We start from the raw sequence: 25,510 nt of genomic DNA on the forward strand, positions 1-25,510 counted from the left end.
CTGCCACCTGTAGTTCAACTCCAGATGATAACTTTTCTTCCAACATGACATTTCTCTCCTGATAGTCGTGTCCTCTGGCTTCTGCCCCTTCAGAGAGCTCCCCTCTGCTCTGTTAGTCTCAAGCAAGATTATCTGATGAATCCAAGTTTTGGTATCAATCTTGCTATGATGATGGGAAGAAGCTAGTATAGAATTGGCCTTTTCATCTAGCTTAGCTCTGCCCTGGCATAATTATTATATTCATTCTTCGTGAGCTGTGTATATTCTTTTCTTCCATGTCCCTATATATTTAAAGATTCCTGGATGACTACTTCCTAGTAATTACTCACCTTGCACAGGTTTGTTCTTTTTGTGTGATATGTGGCAAAGAAATGGTATCAGAGAAGCCTAAAGAATGAGCTAGGGAGGCTGGAGTGATAGCACAGTGGGGAGGGCGTTTGCCTTGCATGCAGCCGACCCAGGTTCGATCCCCAGCATCCCATATGGTCCCCCGAGCACTGCCAGAAGTAATTCCTGAGTGCATGAGCCAGGAGTAACCCCTGTGTATCACAGGGTGTGACCCAAACACAAAAAACAAAAACCAAAATACAAAAAAAAATGAGCTAGAATAGGGTAATTTCTGTTACATATACTGACCATGAAACAAGTATTTCCCTTAAGTCAGGGAAATATTTACATGAGCTATTAGAGAATCTCCAGATTGCAAATCTTTCCTTTTTATTAGGAACAGGCTTCTCTACTGGTCTTCATTCACTACTGAAATGCCAGCATTTCAGCGTCAACAATGAATCCCGCAACTATGGCAGCTCTACTCTATTTCTCAGTCCCACATTCTCTGCCACTCTGAAAAGTCCCATGAGACTGAGGGTTTCGAGATGCCCTCCAAACAGCACCCCAAACCCCAGTTCTTCAAGAGGTAGGTGTTCTTTATACAGTTCAAAGAATGACTATGAATACAATGGTCTATACATATACACAGTGAAGTAGTTCTCAATCATACGAAGTAAATGATACACCGCCGATTGTTACAACATGGGTGAATATAGAGGATCTAGAGTGATGTTAGAAATAAAAACAATTTACGTTTTAGGAAACTATCAATTTGTGAATAAGTGCTTGTTTTATTTTTGTAAAATGAGAGATGATTTTAGAACAAATTTAGATCAGTGTTGTGATATTTAGCTTATTTTAATCTAATCAGAAATCTCTAATTCAATCAAGTAATCTTTCCTGATTGATATCCTTGATATTCTAAATTCTTCTCAGAGGAAATGAAGCAATAGAATACCCTCCAGCAACTCAAAATTTTCTGGGTTACCTTCACTTGATCTCATAATACCAGCTCATTTTCTTGGTATATGACAATCTCTTTGTTTCAACCAAATTTGCAAAATTTTAAACAATGTGGTTGATGTCTGGATTTGTAGCATGTTAAGAACTCAGAAGCTGCCTCTCTGCCTTCAGAAAAATTAAAAACTATACAAACTGAAAAATCAGAGACTTGGGTTATAAGAGAATTAAAACCTTAGAGAAAACCATTAAAAATTAAGGAGAGAAAGAAGTAGGTAGAAAGAACCATATTTCATAACATGATTGTCACAGACTTCATTTCCATTTGTTTCTTTTACAAAAAAGTAGAGTGTGACCACAATTTGAAGGTTTGTTTTCTAATTGTGTCAGTATAACTTAAAAAACATTTATTACTAAACTGTCTTTGGTGTAAGATTAGGATGTATGAAATACTCATTAATATATGTTAAAATTGAGTAGCCCAACTAGACATTTTTAGCTTGAAGCCCACTGAATAGTTTTTACATTGCCTCTGCTAATGTATCATTGGGAGACAAACTGTATAGTTTAGTAGCATGCATAATGTCTTACTGTATCATGTGACTTACTTCCCCTGATGTCAACTCCCTTTGTGCCTACAATTCTTCAGTGGCTTAAGAGACAAGGCATTAGTGCTGCCATACTGTGAACAAGCCAGGCAAGCTGACTTTCAGAAATACAGACTGCTTGCATGCACCAAGAATTCTCCTTTGAGAGTTTCAGTGTGAAGATGAATATATTCCCATATGTTACTGGCCTGTGCATTGCTGCTTTCCCCTTTTAAATATCATGATGAGTAGAATTATTCAATGCAATGCTTATGTGACAAAAAGGTAAGAGGCTGATTTTTTTGACATTATCTTTTAAATGAATTTTATAGTTTAGTAATATGGTGAGAGTAGTATTTATAGGTTTAGTTCTGATGTACAATATTAATGATTTGTACATAGTGCCCCAATCCTCCACCACAGAAATTTAAAAACAGAACATTCACCTTTCACGTGGCCTACTGGAGTTCAATTCCTCTGCCCCTCTCGGAGAGCCCGGCAAGCTACTGAGAGTATCGAGCCCACGCGGCAGAGCCTGGCAAGCTACCCGTGCATATTGGATATGCCAAAAACAGTAACAAAAAGTCTCTCAATGAGAGATGTTACTGGTGCCCGCTTGAACAAATAGATGAACAACGGGATGACAGTGATTATAGTTTAGATTATTCTGTAATCCGGATACCCAAGGTTTGTCATCAGTTGATATTGCCTCGAAAGAATACCCTTGAATTCTTTCTCTATATATCATCCTGTTGTTCATCTATTTACTCCAGCGGGCACCAGTAATGTCTCCGTTGTCAGACTTGTTACTTTTTTTGGCATATCGAATATGCCATGGGGAACTTGCCAGGCTCTTCCGTGTGGGCAGGATACTCTCAGTAGCTTGCCGGACTCTCTGAGAGGGGCAGAGGAATCTAACCCAGGTCAGATGCATGCAAGACAAATGCCCTACCCACTGTGCTCTCACTCCAGTTCTCTATATATCATAGATTAGTGATATCATCTGGTACTTGTCCCTCTCCCTTTAGCTTATTTCGCTCTGTATAATACCCTCCATGTGTATTATACATTGGTACAAGTGGTGCAAGTTGCCACCAAGTATAAGGCTTCGTCTTTCCCATGACCCTCATCATCATCATCATCATCATCATCATCATCATCATCATCATCATCATCATCCTGTTGATCGTCAAATTTCTTGAGCGGTCTCAGTAACACCTCCATTCGTCCTAGCCCTGAGATTTTAGAAGCCTCTCTCTACTCGGCTTTCCCAATGATGCCACATTGGAGGCTCTTTCAGGGTCAGGGGAATGAGACCCAGTTTATTACTGGTTTTGGCATATGGATACACCATGGGAACTTTGCGAGACTCTCCCATATGGGCAGGAAATGCCCAGTAGTTTGCCAGGTTCTCCCAGAGGGAGAAGTAGGCTATAAGATGTCATTTCCAGGAGCTTGGTTTTAAGTCTCTGGATGCTGTCTGTTGATGGGATTACACGGGCCCCGGGTCAGTCCCTGGGTGTGATCACCTAGCTACTGGGAAATGGGAAATCTGGGCAGAGGAGGCCCAGTCCTGATCCGAGCAGGCTTGGAGGTCTCAGCCCTGGGTCCCACATACCTGGGTTCCTCTGCCGATCCTTCATGCATGAGGCTCGTCTGAACGTGTGGAGAGGGGCCTTGAGCATGACTGTGGCTAGGCTCCGGAGGTCTTTGGCCACTGAGTACTCTGCTCAGGGTGGGCAGGGAAGCTGGAGCCCATCCCCTCCAAGGGGCCCTGGGGAAGACAGCGATTCAAGCAGGAAAAGACTCTCTGCCCTCATGACCGTACAGTGTGTATATAAGCCCCACTTTCTTTATCCATCCATTGTTGGGCATTTGGGGAGTGTATTCCGTCTATTGGACTAGGTGTTGCTGTGAATATAGATCTGGATGTACTTTTCAAATTAATGCTTTTGTGTTTGTGGGGGTAGATGCCAAGACGTGTAATGGTTGGATCATATAGGAATAGGGTTCTTACTTTCTTGGAAAATTGCCAAACCTTTTCCATAGAGACTGAGCCAGATGACGTTCCCACTAACAGTGAAGGAGATTCCTTTTTTTCCCCCATATCACTGCCAATTGTTTGTTTTCACTTCTTTTTATATGGTATTCTCATTAGTATGACTTGATATCTCTGTTAAAGCATCTTTGAGCTCCAGGTCCTAGAGAGTTTTGCCTATATTGTCCTCCATGGATTCTGGATATCTATGGATTCTGGCCTAACCTTGAAGTCTGTCTTAACCTTTGTGTATGATATCCATTTTTTTCTTTCTTTGTGAGTGGCTGTCCATTATTTTCTAGCATTGTTTGTTGAGAAGGCTTTTCTTGCTCCACTTTACTTGCCTGCTCCTTCGTTACAAATATGAGTGCTGTTCAATGGGTTCATAATTATAAACCATTATTATTATATCCTTATTGAAGGCATAGAAGGGGGTGCTCTAGCCCAGATCCCACTGGGCCCAAGGTTTTGGGTGGTAAATAAACGTATTGAGCATGAGACAGTTTTAGCAACAGCAAAGCAAGTTTACGAAGGATATAGCATACTAATTCAAATGACATAGTTAAGGTCTCCAAAGAAATAAGTCTGTCTAAGGTAGTGTTAGGGGACACTTTTATAGCATAATATTTGGGTGATTTGGGCAGAAAAATTCTGCTTTCTACAATTAGTTGTGGGAGGGGTCAAGCAGGAGACATGTACCCAATTTGGGGCTGAAAACTATTGTACATAAAATATGCTAAGCAAGTCACATAAGAAGACTAAAAAATGCATATAGTAATATGGATCAACCATAACATGTTAAGAGCCAGTCACGTAAAAAGTAAAATAATTTGAGCCTATCCTTGAAAGGGAAAACTCATGTCAGCTCCTCAACTCCAGAAATTTGGTTTGTATAGGCATAAAATATATGTCCTGCTGGGCCAGGTTGATAAGGCAGGAGTGCCTAGGCCCGTTCTAGGAACTGTGGGGGAGAATGGAGCCATGGTGATCTCCTGGGGCCTCCTGTCACAGCTGATTATCTTAGCAAGGAGGGTCTCAGCCTGCCAGGCCTTTGACACGCAGACTTAGGTAGAGTGTTTTTGTGTGTGTGTGGGGGGGGGTGCAGGGAGGAGGCTTTTCCTATATCAGGTCATTTATTCCAGTACCATATTGTTTTGATTAACATACCTCAATAGTATAATTTAAAGTCAGGAAGTGTATCGTTATCTCCCAACTCTTTTGGGGGGAAACACACCCAGGTATTCTCAGGACCTATTCCTTGCTCTTTGCTCAGTGATGACTCCTGGTGGCATGGGGGGGGGGCGCGGGGAACCACATGCAGTGCTGAGGTTGGAACCGGGGTCAGCTGCATGCCAGGCAAGTGCCCTACGTGCTGCATTATCTCTCCAGCCCCTGTCCCAAGCTTTTTTTCTCAGATGTCTTTGCACATTCATGGAATTGTATGATTTCAAATGGATTTTATTAGTATTCATTCTAAGTCCATGAAGAATGTCATCAGAATTATAACAAGAAATGCATTAAATTTGTCTAATGCAGGCTGGAGTGACAACACAGTGGGTGGGGCATCTGCCTTGCACGCGTCTAACCTGGGTTCAATTCCCAGCATCCCATGTGGTCCCCCGAGCACCGCCAGGAGTGACTCCTGACTGCAGAGCCAGAAGTAATACTGTGCATTGCAAGGTGTGACCCAAAAAGCCAAAAAAAAAAAGTTTGTATAATTCTTCGGGTTAGATAATCATTTATTACCAATTTTTGAATCAGTTGACAAACCTGGTGGCATTTATGTGGTGACAGTGATTACATGGTAAAGCACAGAAATTGAATTTGTCAGGGTATAAATTCATGAGAAATTTCCATAGGCAAAGTGTCAAAAGAAGTTTATCAGGAGAAGAGTACTGGTCAGAAACCGAAATCTTTATTGAGATCTCATGCTCACACTAAAAATGAATCCTGAACTATGAACTTGGGGTGATAATAATGTGTGAATGGGTTCAGGGATAAAAATACTTGGACAAGGGTAGGATGGTGTAGAACGTAGTAACTGAGGGTGCTGGCTGCTGTCTGTGGAGATGGAGAGACGATTTGGAACTCTCTGTACTTTCTGCTCGGCCTCTCAGCGAACCTAAAGCTGAGATGAGAAGAGTGAATTTCTTCATTAGGAATTATTCAACAAGCTGCTTATCATCTGGTTCTTCAGCAGAACTATTGTCACAGAGGCCTTGGGTGCTGACAATTATCCTTCACGTCCTTGTGCTTCCTCTTGGCTCCCTGATATTTGGTCTGATGATGAGCACCTTAGAGCGAGCAGCTGACTTGACAATACATAGAAGGCCTGTCCAGTTGGGCTACTAATTTAACCCCAAATTGAGAGATGAGGCTGACTAACTAACTAACAAACCAAGAAGCAAACAAAAAACCCTACAAAAGCTGAGGTAAATGAAAGCTTGCCAATCAGCGCCTATACTGGCCAATGCTGTTCCTGAGGGATTCCTTTGAGAGGTGGAGCTGGCCCTGAGGCAGGAGTGAAGGACGGGGTGTGGTGCATCCAACTGACCTTTCCCTTCCTGAGGCTGAAGGTGGCAGGCAGAATCCTGACAGTTTCTCACAGAATTTCATCCAGTCAGAACCAGCTCTAGCCCCTGAAGGACCCTTCAGAGAGCCACAAGGAGGATCCAGCAGACCCCCCTGACCATGCCGTGCCACAGACCCCCGGCAGGACAGCCTGGAAGAATCCTGTAAGGCAGCTTTGAAAACCAGAAGCAGCAGCTCACTCTTCACCTCCTTGGGAGAGCCCGTGTCCCCTCTGGGCGGGCAGCCTGTTCTCTTCGTGGTTGCTGCACTGGGCTCAGAGTCTCACATTACCCTCTGCATGGGGGGTCACCTCCTTGGCTACAGGGGGGCACAGTCCGGTCCTGAGAGTCACCTGCATGCCAGCAACTCCTCTACTTTCTGATGCTCAATCTATTCTTTCTCTCTCCTCTCCCTCTCCCTCTCTCTCCCTCTTCTCTCTATCTCATCTCCCTCTCTCTCCCTCCCGCCCTCCTCTCTGTCTCCCTCCCTCCATCCCTCCCTCCCTCCACTCTCTTTCTCCTTCCCTCCATCCCTCCATCCACTCCTCCCTCCATCCCTCCGTCCCTCCGTCCCTCCCTTCCATCCCTCCCTCCTTCACTCTCTCTCCCTCGCTCTCAGTCTCCCTCTCTCTCCCTCCCTCTCTCTCTCTCCCTCTTTCCCTCCCTCCCTCCCTCCCTCCCTCCCTCCCTCCCTCCCTTCCTCTCTCCCCCTCCCTCCCTCCCTCTCTCTCTTCTTCCTTTCCTCTCTCTTTCCCTCCTTCCCTCTCTCTCTTCCTCCTTCCCCCTCTCTCTTCCTCCCTCCCTGCCTCCATCTTTCTGTCTCTTTCTCTCTCTCTTTCACTCTTCCTCCCTCCCTCCCTGCCTCTCTCCCTCCCCCTCTCTCTGTCTTTCTGTCCTCCCTGTATCCCTCCCTCCCTCCATCTCTCTCCCCGATCCCCCTTTCTCCCTCTATCCCTCCCCACATTTATGCTGGAGTGTATTCTGTCTTTTCTTTCTATCCTCTCTCCTGGATTTACTTCCAAAATAAAATTTCTGTGCTTCACCCTTAACTGCTCCTGAAACCCTGTGGGTGAGAACAGGGCAGCAGCCAGGCAGACCTCGCTGGACGCCAGGCAGGGCTGCATGCAGGAGCTCCTGAGGGATTGCGTGAGTCTGACCTCCCAGGATGCCTCCCCATGAGGAAGGGGCCACGCCCAGCAGGAAGGGCTTCGAAGAACACACTGGTGCTGCCTTCCTGCTCTGTGGCTCCCCACACATCCTCTGGCGGTAGTTTCCGGCTCTGCTTCTGGCTGCGTGCACCCCATCAGACACAAGTGTGGCCGAAATGTAGCCAAGTTTCTACAGATTCGGCAGTAGGGCCTATTTTTTCCGTTTATGGTTTTACATATCCAGACATCTGGTTAATCTTCTCAACCACCACACACATTCACTCTCTGAATTTACTGCTTCTCGAAATCCAGCCTCTTTTCTCAAACCGTTTAGCCCGCGGCTAGCATCTCCTTTTGTTTTGCTCCCGCACCAAGGCTGATATTGCACCATCCATCTCCTGTCTTCCTAATCTTTTGCAACCTATGATTTGAGCCCAGTTATTGATCAAAACTTTGAAAACGCTTCCATATACTTTTCATTCACCTCCTCTAACCACGCTGCCAATTGATGTTCTCATCTTCTCTGATGACTTTTCCTGTTGCATCATGTCATCCGTCCCCAGCCGGGGGCCAGTCTCTCCAACAAAGAATTCAGAACTCCACATCTAACTGTAGTGATGGATCTGATGAGAACTTCACAAAGTTGTCACGAATACGACTCAAGGACTTGCATCTGTACATTCAAAGGACTTCAGCTGTCGTTAGGGAAGACGGGGCGGGGGTGAGCAGAGGTTGCAGTGCTTTTTCAGAATTGCATCCCTCTGTTGCCTTATTTTTAACAAGAAATTTCCGGGGAGGGGGGAGGTAGTGGAATGGAATAACTGGCCCTTCAATTACAATGGGAATGAAGCAAGCAAGCATCACTGCAAACCTGTAATTAGAAGGACTCCTACAGAACATACACACCACCTTTCCACCCTGGTGTCACTCTCTTGGCCCCGGGTCTCTGCTCCCTGGATAACACCCTCTGTTACCCCACTGTCTGCCATTCTGTGACATGGGTCCCTGCACTCAATCAGAGACTTTGGGAAAATCAGGTTTTGCATGGGCAGTTACAGTAACTAGGAAAGAGTGATTGCTTCCTTAACTTTGTGGCTCTGTCTGTCGACGGAAAAAAAAAATAGCATTAAAAAAAAAATCAAAGCCAGATGGCTCGGGAGGAAATGCTTCTGATGCTTGCCCTGTTGTTAGGGCACCCTGGAAGCAGCTCTTTTACGGCTGGTCACCATGGCCCTGACTTCCAAGCCCATCTGTTCCCTGGATCTTGTGTGAAGCCACTTGTGGCCTCTGTTAGCTTGAGCTGAACAGCAAAGTACCTTCTTCTCCACCTTAAAAAAAAAAAAAATCTTGGGGTATGGGGAGCTCATGAATGAGGAAAGAACAATCAAGACAATATGGTGAATATGCTCATATGCTCATAGACTAATGAGACCCCAGTTTAAACAGAAGGGAAGCATTAAAGACAAATTGGTTCATGGTTATTAAATCAGCAAAACTGTCTGCCCGTTTCTCCAGCACAAGGGATCTGTTTGCAATGAAAAATTGAGAAAAGTTTAAAAATGAATTTCTTTTCTCCAGTAACCTGCAGGAAATCATCCTTTGTATCTGCACTTGGCTGCGTACATCAGTGCATTAGAGTGAGACGGGGTGGGGGTGGGGGGTCTTAGTCTGGATAAGATCTAAATTCCTTTCGTTTTGGTAAGGTTGATCTATAAATGAGGAAAAAGTGAACCTACTTTGCCAATTCAGGCACAGGAAGGGAAGCTAGCTTGTTCAACCAGGGAAAGCCCGGATTTGTAGAATTTTCATACATCAACAAGGTAACCTTTTACAGCTTGTCCATTTACAGCTACCCATAGTTTCAGAACAGGTTACAAAATTCCTGCATTTCGAAAAATCCAGTTCCCAGTAACATATTTTTGTGAGCACCAGCTCCCCTCTGAAACTAAATAACTAGCATAATCATCGTTTGTACCAGGTGTGTTTTCTGTGGAACAAGCTTTCTGCAAAGTCACAATGGAAAGGAATCTAATACGCAACATGAAAAGCATGATATTTCCTAGAGTGATCTTGCAAACACACAAAAAAGGAATTTGGCTCAAAGGTTTTTTACCAGTGCTGGTGGTTGGTTGTTCTGTTTGTTTTGTTTTGTAAAATAGAGCATTGTTGGATTGTGTTACATAAGGATTTTTTGACACAAGTTCAGTTTGGGGGATTGTCTCAAACACTTTGGCCAAAATTTGTGTGGGAGATGCTTACTCAAGTGGTATCACCGCCGGCTATAGGCCTATAACAACAATGATGAAAGTTGGAGCATGGAGTAGTTTTTAGTTTTAGCTAATAATACAATGTATTACTGGATTGATTATTTTAATGTATTGTATTGATGCATATAAAATGTATTGATTATTTTAAATATAAAGAAATTAAGGGCCAAAGAGATACCTGAATGGGATGAGTGAGTTCTCTATATCCAGGAGCCTGGGCCACATCCTGTCACTGCATGGATGCTAAACACTGCAGGAGGTCCCCAACTCAGACCAGAGGGGAACCCTGAGAGCTGCAGGATGTGGCCCCCAAACCCACACAAGCAAAACAGGCATACTACACTACTCAGAAAATAGGTGTCTTACCTAAAGTCTTTGAAGTAGTTAGCATTTTTAATTTTTTTTTAATGAATCACCAGGAGATGCAGTTACAGACTTACAAACTTTTGTGATTATGTTTCAGTCACACAATGATCAAGTACCCACCCCTCCACCAGTGCCCATTCTCTGCTTCCAATGTTCCCAGTGTTCCTCTCCCACACCCCTCCCCTGCTTCTGTGGCAGGCACTTCATTCCCTCTTACTCTCTCTCTCCTTTTGGGTGTTATGGTTTGCAAGTATTTTGCATTTGAATAAACTATACACAAATCTTTTTTAACAAAATCAGTTCAGAATTTAGAATCACTTCAAAAACAATGAATGGGTATATTTAGAAAATTGTACTCTGGAGTTAGATATTCTGGGTTCTAATCTCAGTTCTTTGGACAGAATTTTTACAACTTTTTGCACATCATTTGCGCCATCTGCAAATAAGTATTGTAATGACATTTATTCCATACGGTTGTTATGAAGATCACTAATATATACACTACAAAATAAACACATTAATATAAATAATACCATATGAAGACTGCTCTTCTGAAAATGTGCCTTCTAACTTAGCAATGCAATGCACTTAGTCACTGTCACTGTCACTGTCATCCCGTTGCTCATCGATTTGTTCGAGCGGGCACCAGTAGCGTCTCTCATTGTGAGACTTATTGTTACTGTTTTTGGCATATCCAATACACCACAGATAGTTTGCCAGGCTCTGCCGTTCAGGCGCGATACTCTCGGTAGCTTGCCGGGCTCTCTGAAAGGGGCGGAGGAATTGTACACAGGTTGACCTGGTGAAAGGCAAACACTCTACCGCTGTACTATCACTCCATCCCAATCCACTTAGTATCCCTATTTTACTGATTCTTATAAAAAGTTCCCATTAATAGATTTTGCTTTACAATCCATACATTTCCTATTGCAAATGAGGCTGAAATGACTATTTCTGATTAAGCTTAAATTTTTTTCTTTGAGTTCTGATAGTTTCTTTAATAGAATATTTGAAAACACTATCAATAAAGAGGGCATTTAATCATTGGTGTTATCGTTGTATTTTAAAATGAAATGTAGTACTTAAAACATGTTCGATTGCCAAAAGCTATAATGAACAGCCTCTCAAATGTTCTTTTGGTTGTGTTTGGGAAGAGTTGAAATTCAGTATGGAGTTCTATTTTTTTGCTTCATTGAAAGATATTCTATCAAAGGGAGGTCACTGGATCATGGGTATCTAAATAGATTAAGTAAAATTAGTTTCTGACCCTTGCTAGAGGCAGTTCACCATTCAAGCCCTAGATTTATTTAATTTCTACAAATTTATAGCAGAGCTTAAGAACAGTACAACTCATAAGTATCTCCATTTTGAGGCTCTTGAAGTCTGAGTCTCTGTCCTACCTATGAATTATTAAGCCGATTATTTAGTGAGAAGTCTTCTACTTAGTGACAATATATTCTGAGTGGTTCTGTGAAGTCAAACTAATGAAACTTTTAGGATTAAAAGGAGTAGAAAAAAACAAGATTGCCAAAAGGGCCTGATTTTAACAAAGGTAAAAGTAACATGTGCATATGTTGAAACCAACATGCAGAACCTCTTTTGTGGTTTCGCAGGAAAAGGTGGCAACCCAACCTCAGCATGATAGCAATTATGTATAAAGAATAATGCATTCTCAACTTCAGTGTGATAGTGTTTATATTTTTAGGTACAGTGTGATTTTTAACTTTCTTGGCTTGGTAATTAAAATTAAGGTAGGTGCATGAATAATTCATGATGAATGAAAATGGCTTCTATAAAAAAAATGATACTAGTTGTCAGGTATTTAAGAAGTAAAAATTTTGTTCTTTTCTTTCAAAGATTCATTACTGCCAATGGAAAGTGTTAGAGAACATACTCTTTATTTTTAAATCAAAAGTTACTATGTCTCCTTTTAGTGTAGTTGGAATACACTGAATCCTTTTACTCCCAGGGACTCCCAATGGGGAAATTTTGATTGAAGGCACAAATCAAGATGAAATCCTGAATTAATTTTTATTTGTTGACATCTTTGGCTGCTGCAGCTCTGCTCGGGGCGGAGAAGGAAACTCAACCCAGCCCCTTGGAGAGGCCCCAGTGAAGACAGCCAGAGGGGCAAGAGACTCTGCATCTCTCTCTTCCGGGGGCTTGGTTTTATAATCTCTGGATGTTGGCAGTTAATGGGATTACACGTTGCCGGGGGCAGTTTCTGGGTGTCACCACCTTGTTACTGGAAAATGGGGGATCTGGGGGGAAGAGGTCCAGTACCAATCAGAGCAAGCTTGGAGATCTCAGCCCCAGGTCCTGCACACTGGGTTCCTCTGCCGGTTCCTTCATGTGTGAGGCTCATCCAAACATGTAGAGAGGGGCTTTGAGCATGGCTGTGGCTGGGTTCCAGAGGTCTTTGGCTGCCTGGGCTCTGCTTGGGGCAGGGAAGGAAACTCAACCCACCACCTCCAAGGGGCCTTGGTTAAGACAGCCAGGCGTGGGGCAACGCTTCTGGGAGCTTGATTTTATAGTCTCTGGATGTTGGCCATTGATGGGATTACATGGTGCTGGGGGCAGTTTCTGGGTGTCACCCCCTAGTCTGGCAGCCAAAGACCTCCCGAAACTCAGCCATAGCCATGCTCAAGGCCTCTCTTCACACATTTGCATGAGCCTCATGCGTGAAGGAACCGGCATCTTAGAAGACTATTTCTTCCTTTCGGAGAACCTGGCAAGCTACCAGGAGTTTTCCTGCCCGCCCGGGAGAGCCTGGCAAGCTCCCTGTGGCATATTCATATGCCAAATACAGAACAATGATGGGTCTTATTCTCCTGACCCTGAAAGAGCTCTAATGCGGCACCATTGGGAAGGACAAGTAAAGAGAGGCTACTAAAATCTCAGGCCTAGGACAAATGGAGACGTTACTGGACCCGTTCGAGCAAATCGAGGATCAACGGGATGACAGTGATAGTGATTGTTAACATCAAGAGAAATTTTGCAGTTACTTGCGGTTTATTTCAATGTCTCAATCAATTTTAACTTAGGGTAACCTTATATTTCCTCATAACATTACAGAACTCTGTGCTCAGGGATCACTCCTGGAGGGCTTAGGGGACCATACGTGGTGCCAGGGATTGAATACATGTCACTCACATGCAATGCAAATGCCGTACCTGTAGTACTATTGCCCTGGTCCTGATTTAGCCATGTAGAGCAGTGGGTTTTCATCTGCTGATCTGCTGCTGGTCTGTGCAGACCCACAGGCGTGAAAAGACGGAATGTCATGGACTTAAGGCAAGAGCGGAGAACTTTAAGGCAGTGTCTTCGATGGACAGGTCACATTGAAGCAACAGACATGCTCTCTGGCATCATGAGGTGAGGGTCCCTTGGGAAACATACAAGTGTTCCCAGCAAATCTGAAATTCCTAATCCACTGTCAGATTTTCCTCCCAAGCCTCAGAACTTCACTGCAAGATAGCACTGGAGCAGGATAGAAATTTTGCTACCAGAAACAAAACTTACCTGCTGCCAAAACAAAACGTTAATCATAATTATTATTCGGTGTCTTTATGCCACATGATGTGACTAACCCTGTCACGCACAGTTTAGTGTCTAAAATCCTCTTGAATGAGGCCTTTGTTAATAATTTTCCATGGTAACTTACTTGATCTTGGATCTGGGAAATAGAGTCCTCTCATTTGGGATATTTTATTCTCTAAATCTATGATCTGTTGATTCATTCCTGGCTCTTTAGCTACAATGAACTATATGCAACATCTAAACAAAATTTGCAAAAGTTCAAGAATATTTTTACCCACATATCAAGTATCATTCCTTAAAGGACAGTTAGCATACTTATAAAATGAGACTTTAAAAACCACACTCATAAATGTATACATCTAATTTAATTTTCTGGATCATTAATAAAAGGAATCCTCATAAGGCACAGGACATATTAAGTTACCTTATGTATCTTTATTAAAATAAGAAGGAATTTAGAATTAGAAAACACAGCCAAAGTTTCTCATCTGTATTGATCCTTTTAACAACTGTTTGTGGTCATGGGAGATAAAATTTCCCATAATTAGGCAGTAAATTGTTATAAAAAGAAAAAGAATCTAAAATTAATGGATCGAATTCCTGGCATTTAACCAGAAACCCTCACTACTTACATTGATTAACTGCTCTAGTTTTCAGCTTACTTGAATTATTATACCAGATATCAAATTAGCCATGGAGAGTAGTTAAATAATATATATAATTTTTTATGTAAAATTGAATCTGTTATGAAATTATTTGCACACCAGTTACTGGGAAACAACATTACATGTTCCCACCAAAATAATGTCTCAAGCTCTTGCTTCCAATCTAGTGTCTGCCTCATTACATAATTGCAAAATATGAGACCAATAAGCCCTTAACAGGCTTATTTTGTCAGCCTGACCCAAAAATCAGTTCAGAAAGGGTTGCAATAGTAAAGTTCCAAAGAAAAGCCATAGGGTATTTCTGGAGAAGAGGGAGACACTCATACCCCATATTAGTGATAACAAGATTAAAGCTGCCCGACTCTCTAGTCAGTGAAAATTATGGGGATAGTCCAATGGGCTTGGCAAATATTTCTGCTCTACATGGCAAATCAATTCTTCCTGACTCCTTAATTCTGGGCAGAGTCCAATAGGGTATTAATACAAGGGATGCAAACAGAGACCTGGAATGTGTTTGGCAATTGAACTCGCTATCTCTTTTTCATGACAGGAAATGACCAGATTAGTTGTTGGTTTATAGAGTGACACATTGGCACACAGGGAGACTGAAGCCAGACCCAGCTAAGCCCAGCTTGGGCAAGTTCAGCTGCAACAGATCCCCGGATAAACAGGCAAGAAATTGAGAACTTGCCTCCATCCTTCACTATGGAAGCTTATGGCATTATTATAGGAACAGCCCAACTGATCTCTTTCAATCAACAAATAACTTCATTTTTCGATGCAAAACAAAAGCATTTGACTAAGCCCATATCAGAGCATCCAAAGTAAATGACATTTAACAAGAAAATCACCACGGCTGTGGACACAACCACAACCAAGTCAAAAGAAGGTGTTTTTCTTGCTCACTTCGTACAAAAACACAGCACTCACAACTGGAAGCTTGAGTGTTTAGGGATGAGGCTCAAGGGGTAGAGAACATGGGCCCAGGTCCGACAGATACCAGACTCTTGGGGTTCAATGCTCGTAGTGCATGCTCACCTCGGTCTTTAACCCCACCTCTCGGTGTGGCTCCCAGAGCTGCAACCACAAAACAACACTCTGCAAGTTTAACTTTACTAATTTGCAAATGCCATATTAGCATAAAGTTTGGACCCTGCATTTTCTACTCAAAGCAAATTTATCCTACTCCTTATTGGGGTTCACCTGTGCTCCTGCAGAATTGGTGGAGCGGACCCTGTGCTCATGTGGGCAAAAAATGCTCTTCTGGATAAAATATAAACATCAGGGAGAAAAAAATAGTTTCTTGTCGATATATATCACTGCATAATTTTATCTTTTTTATGACTGCATAGAATTACAATTATATGTATATATATATATATATGTATGTGTGTGTGTATTTGCTGTATCACATTGCTTTATCACTCTGCCTCTGTGACTCTCTTAGCAGTGTTCTTGCCTCCTTAATTTTCAAATAGGCAAATAACCCTGAAAAGTGCATTGCCTCTGCCCTTTACTGCTATGTAACCTGATTTGCTTATGTATTATAAGAAGGTAGAAGTATGTCCATTTATGTCTCGAAGGACAGAAGGAAGGAAGAAGAAGAGAGAGGAAAGGAAAGAACATGGAAAAATTGGTCCATTATTCCTAGAGCAAAGGGGTGTTCAAAAAGAAAGGACTGTTTGCACACCTTTAACCTGTGAAACCTAACGCTGTATCTGATGGAAGAGACTCATGTTATGCTCAGTGGAGAAAAGGGAATTGGGGAGAAATGGAAATCTAGTGCCCACTGGAGACCTGGACACAGGAGGCAAGAACAGATTGGATCTTGCATGGCTCAAGGCACAGGCAGAAGCCAATAATGGTGGAGAATGGGGAGAACAGGTAGTGGAGAGAGGCAAATGTGGCTAAACAGAAAAGTGAGAATTAGCATAGTAGATCATCCTATATTTGTCTTTTTCCCATCTATTTATTTTTCTCAACATAATATCCTACTGGTGATATGGTGCCGCCAGCATGTCAACCTGCACCTGTGGGGGGAGTGCATCAGCAGCCTGATGGTGACTTCAGAGCTCCAGATACCCCAAAACTGCTGCTGTTCCTTTGGGCAGACCCCAAAAACTTGGGGCCAAGTTTACCAAGAAATTAAATGTCCAAAAGTTAGGTATGTGGGAGACACACCCACAAACCACCTCCGGCTCAGCTATAGGTTGGAGGCAAGATGGCGCCAAAATAGGGTCCTGCTCTGCCAGCTGCTCAACAACCTCCGGGCTCACTCCATCAGCCTCAAGGAGATCAATCTGAGGCCGCAGATGTTCCAGGCGCTGCCCAGAGACACAGGCAGGTGCGTGTTTGTCAGTGTGCAGATTGTTACAATATGTCAGTTGACCAAAAGCTTACATTCGGTAGACTGGGAACACCTGTAAAGGTGATTAGATGTCGCCCCAAAAGCCTCCGTCCCTCTCGGAGAGCCCGGCAAGCTACCAAGAATATCCCGCCCACACGGTCGAGCCTGGCAAGCTACCTGTGGTGTACTCAATATGCCAAAAACAGTAATAACAACGGTCCTCATTCCCCTGATCATGAAATAGCCCCCAACACACCATCGGGCTACATTAGCACATGTCAGGGATGGAGACATTACTGGTGCCCACTAGAGCAAATCAATGAACAACAGGATTACAATGATACAGTGAATATCCTCCTGTTCCACCCAGCTTGCGGGGTACTTCATAATTTAATGTCTTTTTATGCCTGCATAGTATTAATATATATATATGTATATATGTTTATATACACTGTAACAATCAATCAATCAATCACAATATCTCGTTAATCACCGATTTCTCGGGCGGGCTCAGTAACATCTCATTTCGTCCTTTCCCTGAGATCTTAGAAGTCCATCTCAACTCGGCCCTCCTAACGATGTTGCACTGGAGGCTCTTCAGGGTCAGGGGAATGAGATCCAGCTTGTTACTGGATTTTGCATATGAATACACCATGGGAAGCTTGCAAGGCTGCCCCATGGGGGCAGGAAATTCTCAGAAGATTGCCAGTTTTTCCTAGAGGGAGAAGTAGGCTAAAGATAAGCGGCCACACGCTTCTGAGAGCTTGCTTTTAAGTCTCTCTCTGGATGTTGGCCGTTGATGGGATCACACACACCTGGGTTCCTCTGCTGGTACCTTCATGCATGAGGCCTGTCCAAACATGTAGAGAGGAGGCTCCAGCATGGCTGCATATATATGTATATATATATATATATATAGTATATATACAATACATATGTATATTTAATACTATGCAGTTATTAAAAAACATACAATTATGCAGTGCCCCAGAAACCTGGGTAGAACAGGAGGATATTCACATGTCACTGTCATTCAGTTGTTCAGATTTGGTCAAGTGGGCACCAGTTATGTCTCCATTTGTCCCTGTCATGTGCTAGTGTAGCCTATTTAGGACTGGAGCGATAACACAGCAGGTCGGGCATTTGCCTTGCATGCGGCCAGCCCAGTTTCAATTCCTTCGTCCCTCTCAGACAACCTGGCAAGCTACCAGAATATCCTGCCCGCACGGCAGAGCCTGGCGAGCTACCCATGGTGTATTCGATATGCCAAAAAACAGTAACAATAAGTCTCACAGTGGAGATGTTACTGGTGCCCGCTTGAGCAAAATTGATGAACAACGGGACAACAGTGCTACAGTGCAGTATATATATTTGATATATACAATGCCTATATCCCTTCATTTATATGCTCTTACTCAAGGGAACACACTGTAATAGAAGGAATAAAATGATGAAAAACCCTTGAGTTTGGATTTACAGGACTAAGTATGTCAAGTAAGTTGGGGCTTTTCCTGGAGTCAGGGGAATGATGAGGCAGAATGTCAGTAGAATAAGGACATTGCTCAAATGTCTTGGTTCCTTTGGTAGTGGACAGCTGAGTTAACCGTTTACATCAAAAACGTGTCAACATTATTATAAGTATATGACCAAAACCAATACTAACTAAAACTGAAAAATAAGTTTGCTAAGAGGGTGAGGTAGGGGCTGGAGTGATAGCACAGTGGTAGGGTGTTGCCTTGTACATGGTCGACCGGGTTCGATTCCCGGCATCCCATATGGTCCCCTGAGCACTGCCAGGGGTAACTCCTGAGTGCAGAGCCAAGAGTAACCCTTGTGCATCGACGGGGTGACCCAAAAAGTAAAGAAAAAAAAAGAGGGTGGGGTAGAGTGGGGAGTGGGAGGGGACCTTGAGGCTGTGGTGGAGGAGCACTGACACTAGTGGAGCTGTGGATGCCTGAAACCTGATTTTGAGCAGTATTGTACATCACAGTCCATAATAAAATTTGGGGAGAAATGCAGACTAATTTTATACTATAATGCTCCAAATTTTATTCTTTGGAGCTTATCATTCAGCCAATCTATAGTTTTTTGTTTTGTTTTGTGTTAAGAAAGGAGAGTGAAATTTGATTTTATTTCTAAGGAAAAAAAAATCAGCTGTTGGCCTAGAAAGGAGATAGTGATGGGGAACCTCGGGAAGGGGCAACTGGAATGAGAAAGAGTAAATGTGCTGATTTGCAAAAGATCGAAGTCAATTGCTTTAATTTCATAATCATTGTCCTCTTGGCTCTACTAGTCCTTGTTTAAGTTGCAAACTATTATAAAGAACACAAGAAATTTATCGATGAACAAACTGGACTTCAGTTACTCATACATTTGGTCCATTCAGTTCTACAAGCTCAAAAGAAGGTTTTACCCAAGAATCCAGGGTTTCTCTGCCTTATGAAAGTAAAATGTACGTGGTTGGTATGATTTGATAGTTGTTTGTGAAGGTCTGGGAGTTCTTAAAAGTGTTTCCATGTAAATTTGTGGTAATAGAGTTTCCAGACAACATAACATAACCCTAGAATTCATACCAAATAAAAATATTCTATTTTCAAACAGTCAGAGCAACAACACCTCCAGGTTATTCATATTTGAATGTATTTGAAAGAAAAATTGGAGTTCATCTTAAACTATTTTTTCAATATTGACAATAATTTACTGTGCAGAGGTATATTATAATTCACCAATAAATAGTTGAGTAGGTTATATATCAGGAGGAAGAACACTCCATCCTACTGAGCATAGCTCTGAGAGTGTTTTATTCTTGCATTGTTAATCATATGCAAATATATATTAGAACTGTTGATAAATTCATCTTCATAATGTCTTTTCAGCTTGTTCAAGTGAAGTTTAAGAAGCTCCTGGAGGAGTAATCGGCTGCATATAATGGACTAGGGAGGGAAAAGTTTGGTTCTATATGCTTAATTAGTTTCTAATTTCTCCATAATCTCATCATGGGTCTATAACAGAAAATAATATTGACCATACATATGGTGCAAGTGGGTGCTGGCATTTTAGATCATTCTCAAGGGGACTCACTAAATTATTTACTAAGCCTAATGTGCTCCTAATTCAAATTAAACTTCATCTCCAGTGTAATTTAAATTTGATGAGTAAATAGCACCCTACGAACATCATAGACTTATTGTTCATCTAAGGTGAAGGTGTCTTTGCTACAATCATTGAATAAACAATCAGATTGACCCACCCATTCCATTGAAAAAATAAGGACTTGTACCATAGTCTAAATCAGAGAGAGAGAGAGAGAGAGAGAGAGAGAGAGAAAACCTTTCACCCCGAATTAAACAGAGCAAAATAAACAATAATATAATGATGAAAAAAAACCCAGAATCATTTCTTTGAGTTATAGGTGGAGTTAAGTCATATTTTGAGGGTTTGTTTTATAGGCTACTCACTCCCCTGCAAAAGTAATTTTATCCTGACGTAGGCACTGTGATGCTGGGAATCTGTGAGATAATTTTAAAATAAAATAAGTGACATTTTAAAAACCATAAGTACATACAATACATTTGATTAATTAAATCTGATGGTGTTTTATTTTTTTATTCTAGTTTAACAACTCATTCTGCTATAATCTTCAAGCCCATAAAAATACATCTGCTTAACTCTTTCTTCTAGACATTTGTTTCTAAGAGTATATTCGGCAACTAATATATAAAAGGTGTTAAGGATGGTTGGTTTTATTACTGTTGCTATTATAATGGCAGAAAATTTTTTAGAATAGAATATAGAAAAATCATTATATAAAGTTTCCATCATAAACTTTAAAGCTGTAAATATTCTGGGGCCAGGGCAAAACAATGATGTCAATTTCTTTTTCTTATTATCAAATATTATGATCATCTAAAGTCATATCTCATTGAAAACCTGGGGACACATCTTGAGAATTGTATCTGATTGTCATTTGATGGCTAATGATTCAAACAAGAACTATATATAAAGAAAATTTGCAATATATGCAATATATGTTGCAGTATACAGGGCTTGGCTCCACAGAAAAATATTTAGACCACTGCCCCTGAAAAGGTTATTCCAGCCAAAATTCATTGCCTGTTCTAGAAATAATAACTTTTATTTTTCTGATGATCTAGATGGCCCAAAATGACCATTCCAAATAAGAACTGCTGACTGGATAACATGAATTTTCCTAGAAATAGAACTCGAACTGATAGTGACAGAAAGTGTCTCTCTGTAGCAGACGGGACATCCAACCTGTCTCACACCCCTGTAGGGAGGAAGGAAAGTCCAATGAGATAGAAAGTTCTCTGGTAGCATTAACCCATTTTTGTGTCTAAAATTAAGGAGCATGTGATTTCTGTGAACTAGGTGGATAAGTATAATTCATAAGCATTCTTTTTTGTTTTGTTTTAGTCCACAAATTTTTTTATTATTTAAAAAAAAATTACATCAATTACCATGAGGCACAGTTACAGACTCACAAACTTTTGTGCTTACGTTTCAGTCATATAATGATTGAGTACCTATCAATATTGTTGCTGTTTGTGCAGGATACTGATAATTTACAAAATAATAATGGTCACTCCATTTATATTTCATTCTGTTAAGCATGGTTTGTTGAGCATATATTAGACATTCAGGATGTGAAGCTCAGTATGATGATGCCATAAGACAATGGCAAGTGTAATTTCAGACATAATTATATAATCCATTTTGAAGAACAAGACACACCACAGGGGCTGGAGTGATACCACATCGGGTAGGGTGTTTGCCTTGCACGCTGCTGACCCGGGTTCGATTCCCAGTATCCCATATGGTCCCCCAGCACCCCGAGGAATAATTCCTGAGTGCAAAGCCTGGAGCAATCCCTGAGCATCGCCGGGTGTGACCCAAAAAACAAAACAAAACAAAACAAGACACCATAATGCTGATGACAGGCATATAACAAGCAGATTTTTAATTAAAATACTTTATTTAAACACCTTGGTTTACAAATTGTTCATAATACAGTTGGAGATTTTCGGCGTTTCAACACCAATTCCACCAGTCTCCATTTTCCACACCTGCCCCGTTAGCAGGCACACAATCATTTATCTTACATTGCTTGTTATTACTAAGAGGCTAATGGAATTATCAAAAAACACTCCAGTAAAAGAAAACTTGTGAAAATTGTTGCGTCTCATCCCAGGACTGTCCAGTCTAATTCTGAGAATTTACTAAGCTATTCATTGCTAGTTGAGTCTTCATGGGGAAATTCATGTGTCCATGAGTTTTAGTTGCTTGGCCAGACTTTTGGCAGGGACTCCTCCTGCCCCCGCCACCCTACAAGGGTGCCCCGGAGATTTCAGCTAAGGGACTCCTGTGTCCATGAATTTTAGCTGCCTGGCTTGCATCTCCTTGGAGATTTAGTCACGCGTTGGCAGAGTCGGGCCAATGGGTCAGCATGGAGGCAGCTGACAAAAGTATTTTTAATGGTTCCTTCATTTTATTGTTTTATATTTTCATCTTTATTGAGGTCCTGTGATTTACAGTGCAATTAATGATGGTCTCATACAGACTTCATTCCAACACCATGCCCATCATCAGGGTACGCTCTTCCTTCCACTAAGGTCCAACCGGCACCCTCACCCCACTCAGTTCTGAGGACCCACTCTCTAGTTCTGCTACCATCAGCCACTGGTTGATCTATTCCTGTGTGTCTTCAATCCCACACATGAGAAAGATCATTCTGGATCTGTTCTTTTCCTGACTGTCTTTACTCGGCATGCTAACCTCTGGTCCCGTTCCGGAAGAGTATTGCAGGATTTTGTCCTTTCATATGGCTGCGTAGTGTTCTGCCGTGTATAGGCATCATACCTTTTTCCTTTAAGTCTAAGCTTGCTTTAAACTGCAATATTTTAGGGAACACTCACATGTTTTTTTTTAAATACCGTATTATATTCTTTTCTAAATCACTTTGCAACTCAGTATTTTGTTTTACACCGATTTAGTAGGATATATTCTCTATCTTGTGTTATCCTTGCAAGAGGAAATACTGCCTTACAAGGAGACTGGCATCTCAGGATCTCTGTATTTATTTTTTTTTTTCTGTACATCTTTTTGGTGTTTGCCTGAGTCCTTCCTCCATTTCCAGGACTGGAGACCTTGGTTATCTTGCTACTTCGGTTCAGAGACTGTGTTAAATTCAGAAGGAGCTTCAAATGAAAACTCAAAGTCAGTAGATGAATCAAATGGGATCAAGAAACCAGCCAGCATTATTTCTTCCTGCGTGTTTTCATGAAGCCAAGTGGAAAAACTCCAGTTTGGAGAAACTACATTCTTCCCTTCTGCCCAAATTCAGCTTGGAGGTGGAGACCAAAGGAGAAAAATCAAGCATCACCTCCCCTCTTGCTACAAACAAAAGGAAACAAACCTCATAGCCAGGACAGCAGGAACCTGGCTTCGTCAAAGTGCAATCAAAGCTACTCTGTTGATGAGGCAGCAAAGGCTCTCAAGTGGTAAGCTGGGAGAATGCCACCTCCGTGAGGCTTTCAATCCTAGTTAGCAAATACCCCCTTCGAGGATGAAATCTGTCTCCTCTGAGTAACCATCAGGGCCATAAGGCTGTTAAACACAAGCAAAGGCATAGTTTTTTTTTTTTAATCCAAATCCCATTACAATTTAGGCACGCTTTAGAAACAATTATTTTTGAACTTTACCTATCTTTTAACCCAATACAAAAAAAAGTTTGAGTTATGTACCATGTGTATTCTGAGATATGTGTGCCATTAAGAGAATATATCGTGGTTTGCTGTTCATATCTTTTCAAAGGTAAAATGATTATGCAGAGAAAGAACTTTAAAATTAACCTTTCTAGATGTGCAGAGCACCCCCCCCCAAGAAAGCCTTCCAGCAAGAATATAAAGAAATGACAAATTAGATGAAGAAAAATCTCGAACTATAGCACTATAAGAAGTTTGACATTTGCTTTTGGCTTTGATCCTGGCAAAACCTCAAAATTTCCTTAGTACATGGGGCTACAAGTTCTCTTCCAAGGTTTTCATAAAACTTAGTTTAAAGAAAATTAAACCTAACTGAGCTCAACTGTGTTGTAAGTAGAAATGTATTTAGCAACTTTGGACTTGTAGGGAAATATGTTTTTTTAATGATAATATTGACTTTGGTCAAATAGAACACGGCAGACATTTCAAGCAATGCCAAATTCTGTGACAAAGCACCGGGTCAGTGTATACGAAACCGAAAATAGCTTTTTCTCCCCACACAAAAAATTAGGTTGTGACAATCAAAGAATTTATAAACACATTCTTTAAGAGCATATGCAACTTTAAGGAAAACAACTCGATTTTTAGATCTAAAGAGAAAAATATTCATTTTATACTCTAGGTGATAGGAGAATCTGAAATAGTGATCTTTGGTTATTGGGGGGAGGGGGGTTGTTTGTTTTTTGGTTTTCACCTTTCCTTTTATGTGTTGGAGTTTAAAAAGATGAAAGGCAAGCTTTTGTGTTTACATCTGGAGTCTAAAAATCGGCTCCGTATGAGAAAAGGGCATTCCACAAAATACTATGTCAGAAACGTTCTCAGTCAGAATTCCAGGAATAGCAAGATGTTAAAGAGATAATTAAAACATCTTCAAGGTTTATACCATAGGGACTTAGAGTTTTAATCATGTAGTATCTGTTCATCAGAAAGTTGGGCTTTTATCTTAATCAGATTTTGATGCTGTCTTTGGGAGAAGAAAGAACAAGTTCTGTGCTTCTGAAATTCTTAGGTTTTATAGCCTCTGATATTAGCATGCTGAACTCAAAATAGCAATCATTTTATTAGGTGGCCTGCAGTAGCCTTCAGCAGTGTTTTTTGTCTTGCAGAAACATAATGGGCTTTGCCTTTCCTGATCAAATTGAAAAGCTGTGGGAACTTCTGTGTCATCCTGGCATAGGAAATTTGTTATCCACCGTATTAAGATTTTACTTTTCAGGGAAATAAGCACAAGGAATGCTATAACTAATCGCAGATTTTGTGTGTATGTTTCATTGCAAGCAGATTTTCTTAATGTAGTGCAAATATGAAAGCATAGATTTCATAAGAAAGGGGATTATTGGATAAAGAAGTATCTAAAGATCTCTTGGTTTAAGTATATCTATGGCTTAAAAGTTTACTCATTCCTGTCTCTAGAGGCATATAGATTTTCCCACTTCACTCCCTATATCTATAAAATGGTGTCACAAGCATACTCAATAGTTGTGACATAAAAAAATTTGTACCTGAGAAAACCATTGTTGACATACTATTTATTTCATATTAAGCTATGTTTTCTTCAGTTATATTTAAAAACTAATATCAGTGCAAGAATTAATACTACAGATAGTCAAAATAATCCTTAACTTTTAAATATTTTAAAACAAAATATGTACATATGTTATGTCTACTGCAATGCTTAATGTTTTAGAACAATTACAAAACAGACATTTCTCCACGTTGCAATGAATACTGTAAACAGTACATAAATATTTCTTTGTATTCTTGATAATGAAAGGGACATTAAAATAATTACAACACAACATATTTTAAACTACTGAATTGTAAAACTTCATATTTTACATGAACGAAAGAAGTTAAATCATGTCACCTATTTGTTGCATTGGATGAGAAAATGGAAATAAAAATGGATA

This window comes from Sorex araneus, chromosome 2 (genome assembly GCF_027595985.1).
Source record: "Sorex araneus isolate mSorAra2 chromosome 2, mSorAra2.pri, whole genome shotgun sequence".
NCBI lineage: Eukaryota > Metazoa > Chordata > Mammalia > Eulipotyphla > Soricidae > Sorex > Sorex araneus.